At 48.2% G+C, this 9,895-nt stretch overlaps 1 protein-coding gene across 1 annotated transcript in view; it reads left to right on the forward strand.

The window, feature by feature from the left end:
* The window catches only part of BTBD3 (BTB domain containing 3), a 405,212-nt gene extending 403,932 nt beyond the window's left edge, over positions 1-1,280 (forward strand). Inside the window, exon 5 of the mRNA XM_051614845.1 lies at positions 1,271-1,280. The gene's annotated coding sequence lies outside the window, so the exon portion shown is untranslated. The remainder of the gene's footprint in view (positions 1-1,270) is intronic.
* The last annotated feature ends 8,615 nt before the right edge of the window (positions 1,281-9,895 follow it).

The following is a 9,895-nucleotide window of genomic DNA, read 5'->3' on the forward strand; positions in this document are numbered from 1 at the left end:
AGGGTAAACATGGGGATCACCCTTTAATTTTTATAGAAACCAGGTTTTGCAAATTCTTGCAAGGTCATAAGGAGGAGCCACTAGCTAGCGCAGTCAAATTGACAGCAGATGGATGAAAGGCATAAGCAACTCCAGGATCAGTCACTTAATAGGGAAGACAGGTATTTTCTGCAACATAGGGGAGAGACCTCTGCTTTTTACTTCACTTAGCAATGCAGGGAGAACAACAGTCTCAGGTTTCTTAGGGAGGGTGATGAGAGGGCAGTCACAATTCTTGAAATATAAAACACATCCCTGCAGTTTATGGATTAGTAAATTATGGTGATACTGAGAAGTGCTACTACACCATTAATACTGAACATTACAAAGTGTCAGGGAAGAGGAAAAATTATTCTAATAAACGTCGCACAAAGTTTCAAGTGTTACCACTCATAATTTGCCGAGGCTAGAAATTCTGAGTAAGCCTAATAACCACTAACAAAGACCTACCAGGTTTTTCACAGGATGAGTCCTGGGGCACAATCAAGCAAGTATTCGCACTTCTGCAGTCTTAAGCAATGGTCTTCATTAAAAACAAAGTCAGCCCTAATTTATAATGAACTGTGATCCATTCAGGGCTGGGCTGCTTTTATTTTTCTCTGTTTTCCTTATCTCCTCTCACAAAGACTGAAATTGTACCTGAAATGACTTTGTGCAGTAGATCTAGCAAAGTGCTGGAGTTTACCATGGCCGGTTCTGGCTTAGTCTCTTAAATACAGGTATCTTCATATTCAAGTAGAAGCTGAGGCAGGTTTTGTGGTCTTAGGTTCCCAGGCACAGGTCGGTTGTTAGAACGAGCTGTTGTTAGGTTCCTAAGTTACTGCAGAATGGGCATATTGGAAGACCCAACCAAAGATATTGAGACAGATTGAAACAAGCAGAACTAAATGGGGCTCATGGACTCAAGCCTGAGCAATCCTCAGGGAGTCCTTTGCTAGTAGCCATCCTGCTTCCCAAAAGGAAACTCAAAATACAGACTTTGCAGTGACTGAGCAGTTCTGTTTCCCTGTTTCTCATCAGCAAAGCCAGAGTTGGGCATTTTCACCTGCTGGCCTCTTGTTCCTCTGCACTCCCTTTCTCTTGGGCAAGCACAGCTCTTTGCGCAGAAAAAGGGACCAGTCAAGTCAACCAAGTTATTTTTAACCCCCCTCAACCAACAGATAGAGATCACTGCACAGCTCTAGAGGCAAGCTGGCAGGAACGCCTTCAGCTGGCACTGCTGCTGAGAGAGATGTGTGGAGCAGTGCCCCAAGGCAGCCATAAAAGGATTGAACTTGTACCTTTGATGGTTAAAAGGATGAGTGGGCCTGGCTTCACATTGCCCGGACAGCTGCTGAGCAGCAAAATTCCACTAACACAACCCGCAGTGCTGCATATGGGTTATAGGACAATATAGCAAAAAACAAAAACATACACACAGACAAAAATCCTCACAGTCCTGCATTAGTTACCAGCTGCATTCCCCCTGCCCCCCACTGTGCAAAATGGTTAGCACTGTCAACACAACACATTATTTCAAAAAAAGCTCATGAGTTTATAGGACTGCCTTTCCCAGATACAGCATTTTCATTGAGATAGACTGTAGAGTTGGTTGCAACGAACAACTGATGCACCAAACACTTGCAATCCGAAAGCAGGCAAGGAGGGAAAGTAATGGTTCCCTGCTGAGGAACCTGATGCTTCATTGCTGGTGACTGCATATATGAGCAATTTAGCCAGGCCATAGAAAGCCCTAATGCCACAGTCCCTTACCTGTGACGGTTCCCCTGGTCAGCATCAGGAAGGCAGCAGGAGCCCCTGCCCTTCATGGTCCTGGCACAGGGAGCTGCCTGAGGCACAACTGCTGCAGCCCGGGCCTCCCCTCACACTCTGTCCTTGTTCTATCAAGGCACACCTGGAGCCACCCAGCGTGACTCGCTGCAGTGGGCGCCTGCTGGGTGGCACAGAGTCACATTCATCCATCCTTAGAGAAAATTACTTTCATTCAGGCTGGACAGATGACACAGAAACCAGGCGAGTGCTGCTTCTAGTAGGGGCAAGGAGCTGGCAGGGCAGAGAGCCTGTTTATAACCCACAGAACCACCTGACACCACAAGAGTGGCAATAGCAAGACAGAGCTCTCTCTTGTTTATCCAGAAGAGGAAGCCTGCAAAACAGGTGGACAGGCTCCGGACCTCTGTGCTCACTGTGGGCACCTGCACAGGCACAAGTATGGCCATGTCCCCTTTCAGATACAGGGAGCAAAGAGCACTGAGGAGGAAGGGTGTGAGCAGGGAGACCAGCAGCAAGCACCAGAACACAGATGACACTTTTTCCAGCAAACTGGTGCGAGCTTGTGCTGCTGCCCGGCTGCATGGCACCTCTGTGACAGCTGAGAGAGCCTGTGTTTGTCTATCACCAGTCCCCCCCTTCCCTTCCCTTTGTAACTTTTAATGGAAAAATGTGTGGGTAGTTTCCATTATGCTTGCACAAATTAAGGGGTTGGCTAAGAAATTGCTGGTTTCATATTTCATACAAAACACACACACGCATATATTTATATATATCTATGTAAATTAATTTAGGATATCCTCTAGTCATGCACTTTATGTGTGCTGCTGAGTGTGGCGTCTGCAGGAACAGCCCTGCAGAGGAGCACTGCCTTTTGGCCTGTACAAGGGGACGAGGCTATTTTTGCACTAGCACAGGGGGAGAAGGGCCAGGCAGCTGAAATGGCAGAATTTTTCAGCTCTGCCTTTCACTTTTGGAGTGGCAGGTTTATTCATTTTCCCTTTTCAGCTGCATTGCTAAAGCCACGTAGGCCTGTTATGACTGTGCTCATTTTCTATCAGTTTAGGGAGTTATGAATTTTTTTCCTTGTTTGTTCTCTATCACAAGAATGAGCTGGGGGGGGAGAGATTTTTTTTAAACACACAGAGAAGCTTTTCATTCAGTAAAATGCACAGTTTATAAGAGATTCAGAATGTTATATGCTGGAAGTAATAGCAATATTACCCAGGTCAAACCTGCCAAACCTAACAAAACTAAGTGTGGGTGGCTCTAGTTTTCAGAGGAGCACTTAGATAATGTTTCCTCTTTAAAACTGGATGAACAACATTACATGTGCTAAATGTCAGAGTTTGATGTTTATTATGGGCCTGACCAACACTTCCCTTAGAGTGGAGCACTGTTTTGCTCTATGGCTTTCAGGAGGGCTCTGATACTACTCTGAAACATGCCTAGAGCGAAGGACAGCATCTGCACACCATGGTAGAAGATGCAGGATGTGAGTCAGAAAGTTTGGGGAGCAGAAGAAGCTTGGGAACCAGCTCCAACTCGAAGCACCATCTTCCGGGCTGACTCCTGCCTCTGCACAGCTGTGCTTAATCCATTTGTTTGTCCCCAAAGCTAAGCTGCAGCCACCCCCCCTTCCCTACTTCCCAGGGGCAGCTCTTGAGGGGACATTGCTCAGCTGCAAAAATCAGAGCCAGGGCACAGCTTGGGAAAAGCCCAGTCTGGCTGAGGTGGGCTCTGCAAGTCAAGTAAAAATATGGGAAAGGTGAAGATGCACTTGACCATGCAGCTAGAGGGATTCCTGTGTCCGAGTGGCCGCGGCAGTGTTTACCATCAGGCAATCCCTGGGTAGCACCTTCAAACCACAGCACTGCCAGGCTTCACACACTTCCCGCCTGCCAAAGCAGCCTAGGGGCAAATCCCAAGCAGTTTACCAGCACTGCCACAGTAGCTGTCACCCCCCCCTAAGACTGATGGGGCATCCAGCCTGGCATGACAACTCCATCCAAAGCCACCCCCCCACCAAGAGGCAAAAGCACAGCTCCACTTCACGTGCAGATGTCCTGGCTATTCCAGGTATGCCAGCAAGTGTTGGCTTGGAGACACAGCATGGTCTGCAGCAGGAACCACATCTGAGAGTAACGGTGACCTAAATTCAAGGCCCCAGTTCTCTTACACAACCCTCATCTTACAGTCTGCCTGCGAAACACACAGGAAAAGGAGTGCAGAAACAGGAGGAGGTTATTTGGGTTGAAAACAAGGCTGCAGGAACAAGAATGGAAATTACTTCTGGCCAGTGTGGAGAGGAAACAACAGTGCTTTAACTTACAACTTGGCCTCATTAAAGCTCATCGAAATTTAAATCTGCATGTGGGTAATGACAGCCTGAAGGAGGACAAGCTCAGAGAGGGTAAGTCAGACTGAACAAAGCAAGTCTTGAGAAGGAGCCGAGCAAAGGAAATGCTTAAGCAGTGCCTACATCCCCAGCAGGCTGAGGGCTTCCCTTGCCTGGCTGTACATTCACAGACCCGTTCCCCAACTACATCACCACACTTTTAATCACCACTAGGTAACAACAGCAGAAAAGCCAAATTAAAAGGTAGAGCCAGTAAGTGTAAGGGGAGGAAAAGTTACTGAGCCTTTTTCCCTGGATAACAGCCCACACGGCCTCGTGCTCAGAGAGGCCGCAGTGCAGTGGTAGCTGCACCACAGCTTTTAGCTGTCCGCAAGAGGTCAATGGTGGTGGTTAACCTTGACAAATAACTATGTTTTGCCCTTGCCCATAGTGGCACAGCCACCAGTATTCCTGTAATTTAATGCGGCTTTTATTCGAAAGGTCAAGCCCCCCCCCTTCCTCTCAGGCCCATATCAACCAGCCAGGGCAGTGGGTTTGCTCCCTTCCAGCCCCTCTGGCTGCACAAAGGGGCAGGGGCATTGCCTTGGGTCACTTTGCAAGGAGAGCAAGAACCGGACTCGTCTTCCTAGCACAGAGACAAGAGGCATGAAGCCACCAGAGCTGCACAGGCTGGAGGTGGGAGAGGAAGCTAACTCAACCTCAAACACAACCGCATCTATCATTGCTAGGTTGGGTGGCCTGGTTAGAAGGACAGTGTTGTTTTTGCAGCCGGTGGGACTGCCCCGCGGATTCAGACTGTGAGCCAAAAGGAAAGCAGCAGCGTACTCCATGTCTGACTGTCACCAGCACTGACGTCCCCATCAGCAGGAAGGTGGGAAGCCCCCAGAACAATGTACTAGTGGTCCAGCACTACCAAGCTGCCCCTCAGTCCTGGGATAGAAACAGCCCCTGAGCAGCCACACAGGGAGCTGGGCCTCACCTGCACCAAAGTGACACACAAAGGAGAGCCAAGCTTTGATGTCTCAGTCACTATCAGGGGTGTGTGGCCTGCTTGAGAAAGGAGATGAGGCCAGATAACTGGCTGTGGAAGAGGAGATCTGCAAGGCCAGGGAGTCCCACAGGACTGGGTCCATCTGACACCTCCAGGTTGGAGATTATACTGTCAGCTGCAAAAGTCTCTTTAACTGGAGCTTGAATAGGGGAACAGCAAATTTGACAGAAACCGCAAGATTTTTCCTCCCAAGAATATCTGCCTGTTTATCCCACAGATTGCTTGCTGCAAAATTTCCCACCACTTTCAGCAGGAATAGAGCTGCCCTCCAACCTCTCTAAAGCCAGAGCCCTTCAGAGAGGTTCACTGTCTGGCAGCAAAACAAAGAAAGGGAACAGCAACACTGTCACCCCACACACAGCTAAATGATATCTACCACATCGTCGCACCCCCAAAAATGCCGAGACCTGCCAGGTCCTTCTTTGTTGCAGCAGTCCCAGCTTTTCTACCCACGGGCTGAGTTTTTCAGGTAATGCCAGGTGTGCACTTCAGTGAATGCTGTTGCAACCAGCGAGGACTGTTTGAAAGCCTCCTCTGAATGACCCTGTCATTCAGGAATGTCAATACATTTGCTGCTCACCCTGGGGTGCAGGGGACAAGTGGCAGCACCCCTCCTATCACTAACTTAACCTGTGTTGGCCTTGGCAGAGGCACCACCACATCTCTGAGCTGTCGGGTGTGACAGCATAGCTCAGCACTATGACCATGGCCACTGCCTTGCCCTGACTTACCCCAAGACACTTCTCATGTCAGATATTTTTTTTCTTTTTTTAATGGGAAGAGGCAAAACCAGACCTCCTGCATGAAGCCAATTTGTCTTTTCTGGACAAGTTCCAGCATGAGGAAGATACTTTATACATATGGGTTCTCTTTCATACTTGATTGCTGGACTAAGATCACATTGTTGTCCAGCTCAAGGAGGGGGGAGAAGAACAAAAACCACAGAAATCAGGAAAGCATTAGGTAAACTCAGCTAAGAATACATCTTCTGACCAAATGCAGAGCGATGCTCTTTCATATAATTAGACTGTCTGCAGGAAGTCAAAGAGAACAAATTGTGATGCTTTCAGTGCTGTGGGAGTTGTGCAATCCCTGGGAGACGATCACGTGCCTCCCCCAAACCCTGGGCAGGTTGTGAAGGGAAAGTGCAGACTAGAAATGCCCTCAGAAACTGTCACTGTTTTGCAGCTCCAAATACCATCCCTTGTTCAAGAAAAAGGCACATATGCATGAAGACAGCCTGTGAAAACAAACCCAAACTGAAAGTGCTTGAATACTGCCTTCAGATTTGCAAAAAGTGAGCAAAATGCTGGTTTTGGCAAGAAAGGGCCAGTAGCACAGCCAGCACAGGAGCAGGGCAGAGGAATGGAACTATATTGCAAACTGGAGAGAAAGAAATGCTGTACCAATACATAGTATCAAACAATAAACAATCCTGCCCTTCATATAATGACCCAATCCATAGCAACCTTCTCCTTATGGGAATGGCACAAATGGACATTGAAGCAGGCAGGCACAGCAATGGGCATATGGGTCTGACACCCCCATTTCTTCTGAGTGCCAGGGATGGCCAGTGGTGGGGGTACAAAGAGCCAGATCCCTCAGCCTCTGAAGTCATGGAGAGGTTCAACTCATCTTTAGCCCAGCACCTTGTTTCGGAAATGAAGTCTTTACCAAAAAGAAACAAGTTAACATTTTCCATTCTCTTCTCTTCCTAGACATTGAGCAAGAGTCACTTATAAATTGCTTCCAGCGACTTCGAGACAACAAGGGAACAAACAACTATCAACAAGCATTACACTCATTGCTTCACACGAAAACAGTAATGAGACTGAAGGGATCTTGACAGGCAATTGGAAAGCATTCCTTTTTATATTAATTTTATTGTATTTTAGACCAATTTTCCATGATTTAAAATGTGCAATGTAGTAAAGAGCTGGAATGCCTTCTTTTGTCATAGTTTCACACCCAAGGCCTCAGAGTGCTTTTGTGAATCAAACTTTGCAATAGTTTAGGGAGCAAAGAACTGGAAATAGAGGCCAGTTTTCAGAGTTGGTGCTGGTCACAGAGGAGCTTGTAACAAAACCAAAGCAGCGTCCCACAGGCTCACTCCCTCCTTGGGCAGACATCTGCTGACAACCCACCAGTTCCCTTCACGTGGAGCTGGAGCTCCTCACCTGCACTCCCATGCTGCACTGCACCCCAACAATGAAAGAAATTTGGAGGGAAAGGTGAGATGGTTCCCCATCAAAGAAGGAAAAAATAGGAAATGGCAAACGAATCATTGCACATTTTTCACTATTTCAGCTTCTCCCCAGGAAGGAAATAGCATCAGCATCTTTGGCATCATTGTTAACCTGACCATAGCTAACTGGGACCATTTGACAGTCCCAGTTCCATTCTCAGGGACAAACAGCTCCACTGCAAAAGCCAGTTGTAACTGGCGCTGTTAGACAAAGAGCTCAAAGCCTGAGCAAACATAAAGGCTGCTTCTTGGTGATCCCACACAAACACATATGGGTGAGGCTTTTTTAGTACTTCCATGCAAAGGAACTTGTCTATAACCATAGGCAATGGTAATGCAAACTTCATTAGATTATTGGCACATAACTAAAGGGCTTCAGGAGACTACGAGCTGCTAGCTTAACTATACCCATATAGGAAAGCTCATATAACCCCTTCCTGAGAGCATTCCTCCACCACAGGCAGAATTTCCAGACAAAACAGGGAAGGATCTGGGGCCTTTCCACTAATACAGCCTTTCTCCCATAAGCAGTATGTTAAAGCCAAAATCGATCATCTGCTGATGCTTCTCATGAGCAGTACAGTCAAGCCCCTAAACACCTTCAGCTGGGACAGCCAGGGTTAGGCAGAGGACCACAATCATACCCAGTATGGTTTGTGGTGCTGTCCATACTCAATACCTTTCTATGCCACAATGGAAAACCTCTAAGTCCCTCTCAAGAGTCTCAGCTATTACAAGTATTTATGAACTAATCTTCCCCACAGCTTTGAAGTGTGAAAAATAATATTATCATCATGATTTTTAGGGAAATTCATGGGTGTCAAGAGAATTAGCCTGCACAAAGTTGGAGAAGAAGGGCTGTAGCAAAACTGGGAACTGACTGCAAATCATGTTTCCCATAGATCTCCATCTCACTTCTAAAGGTGTAAGCACTACTAGAGAGGATTGCTGGAACCTCAGCAGTGTTAATGCTGATATTTTCTAGACTTTGGTGGTTATGTCTCCTTCCCACCACCAGTTTGGATGGAAACTGAGCAGCCACAAGGTTGTGGGAGGCAGAAGTCTGTACCCATATTAAACACTCCACATCTCAGGAGAGCACAAAAGAGGGTGCACAGAGAGGCTGCACAGAGAGGGTGCAGGCATTTGCTCTCAGAGGCTCTGAGGAATGTGCTGCTCCCGGGGCAGCTCAATGATACACCATCCTGCATCCAGGAGGGCTTTGTTCTCTGCAGGGTGAAACCTCAGCCTTCAGTTTATTAAATGCAATCTCAGAAGCCAAAAGGATGAGTCACAAAACCAGTTGTGTAAGCATGCATACGATGAAAGCACAGAGTACATGCATTTTGTTCACTGAGGATTGCCTGGGTCTGGCAAAGCCCTTCTGATGAGCACAGGCGGGTGGTTGGGGCATAGGCCCCATTCATCTCCTCCCAACCCATGGCAGCAAGGGCTCAGGCAGATGGCCTCTGCAAGTATAGGCTGCAAACCAGCCACTGAGCAATAAGCAAACAGCCAGCACCGACACAGTGATGGGGAGGCACTGGCACACAGCCTCCCCTGACACACCAGCTGTAAAGCTCTCTCTGTTGTTAGCCAGGGTCTGGCTGAAAAAAAGGGGAGCTGTGAGCACTGTCTGCCTCACTTGGATATGGGGCTGTCTCCCCCTGCCTCGCTGGACACACCAGCTCCCAACCCACCTTCATCACCTTTTAAAAGATAATTTAGGAAAAGGGAAGAGAGGGGATGAGCACCCCTAATGCTCAGCCAACAAAAGCCTCTGGGCCAAGACACCTTCGCAAGCAAGAAGACTGCAAACAGCTCTGACTGTAGGGTGCAAAACATACAGAAGCAAAGGGCTGCAGCACATCCTGGCTCAAGCTGGGCAGAATTTTTCTGATCCCCTCTCTGGCTCAGCAGATTTCAAAGCCTTCAAAGCCAGGACCAAACACCTGCCTGACCACAGGAGCCACGGCGGGGTGGGCGGCCTTTTGCCAGGACTGGAACCTGTGTCTCTTCTGCGCTGGGCCTGAGTAATGGGCTTTTGCTTGGGAAAAACAAGGCTGCCTGTGGAAGAGCACTAGGGGAGAGGAAAAGGGGAGCAAACATCTGTGGGTGCTGCTGCTGCTGCAGCAGAGATGGCTTGAACTCAGAGAGGGACCTGCTGGTACCCCCACAGGGCCTGGAAGAAAAACAAAAGCTACAGCTTACAACCAGCTCCGGGACAGCTGTGCCTTTACGTTGTCATGGCTCACAAGTTTCCACCCCACGGCTGTGAGCTCCTTTGGTAGTGTAGGTAGACCCTCTGAAAAGCAACCAGGAGTCAGATCAACTTTGTTCTCTTCACCCAGACTGTCTCTTTCCTTACCCCCTGCCTCCAGCCAGATGTGCTCACTGCCTCTCTCCTGCCAGCCCTTGCGTTCACCCTGGT

Source organism: Apus apus, chromosome 3, assembly GCF_020740795.1.
Source record: "Apus apus isolate bApuApu2 chromosome 3, bApuApu2.pri.cur, whole genome shotgun sequence".
NCBI lineage: Eukaryota > Metazoa > Chordata > Aves > Apodiformes > Apodidae > Apus > Apus apus.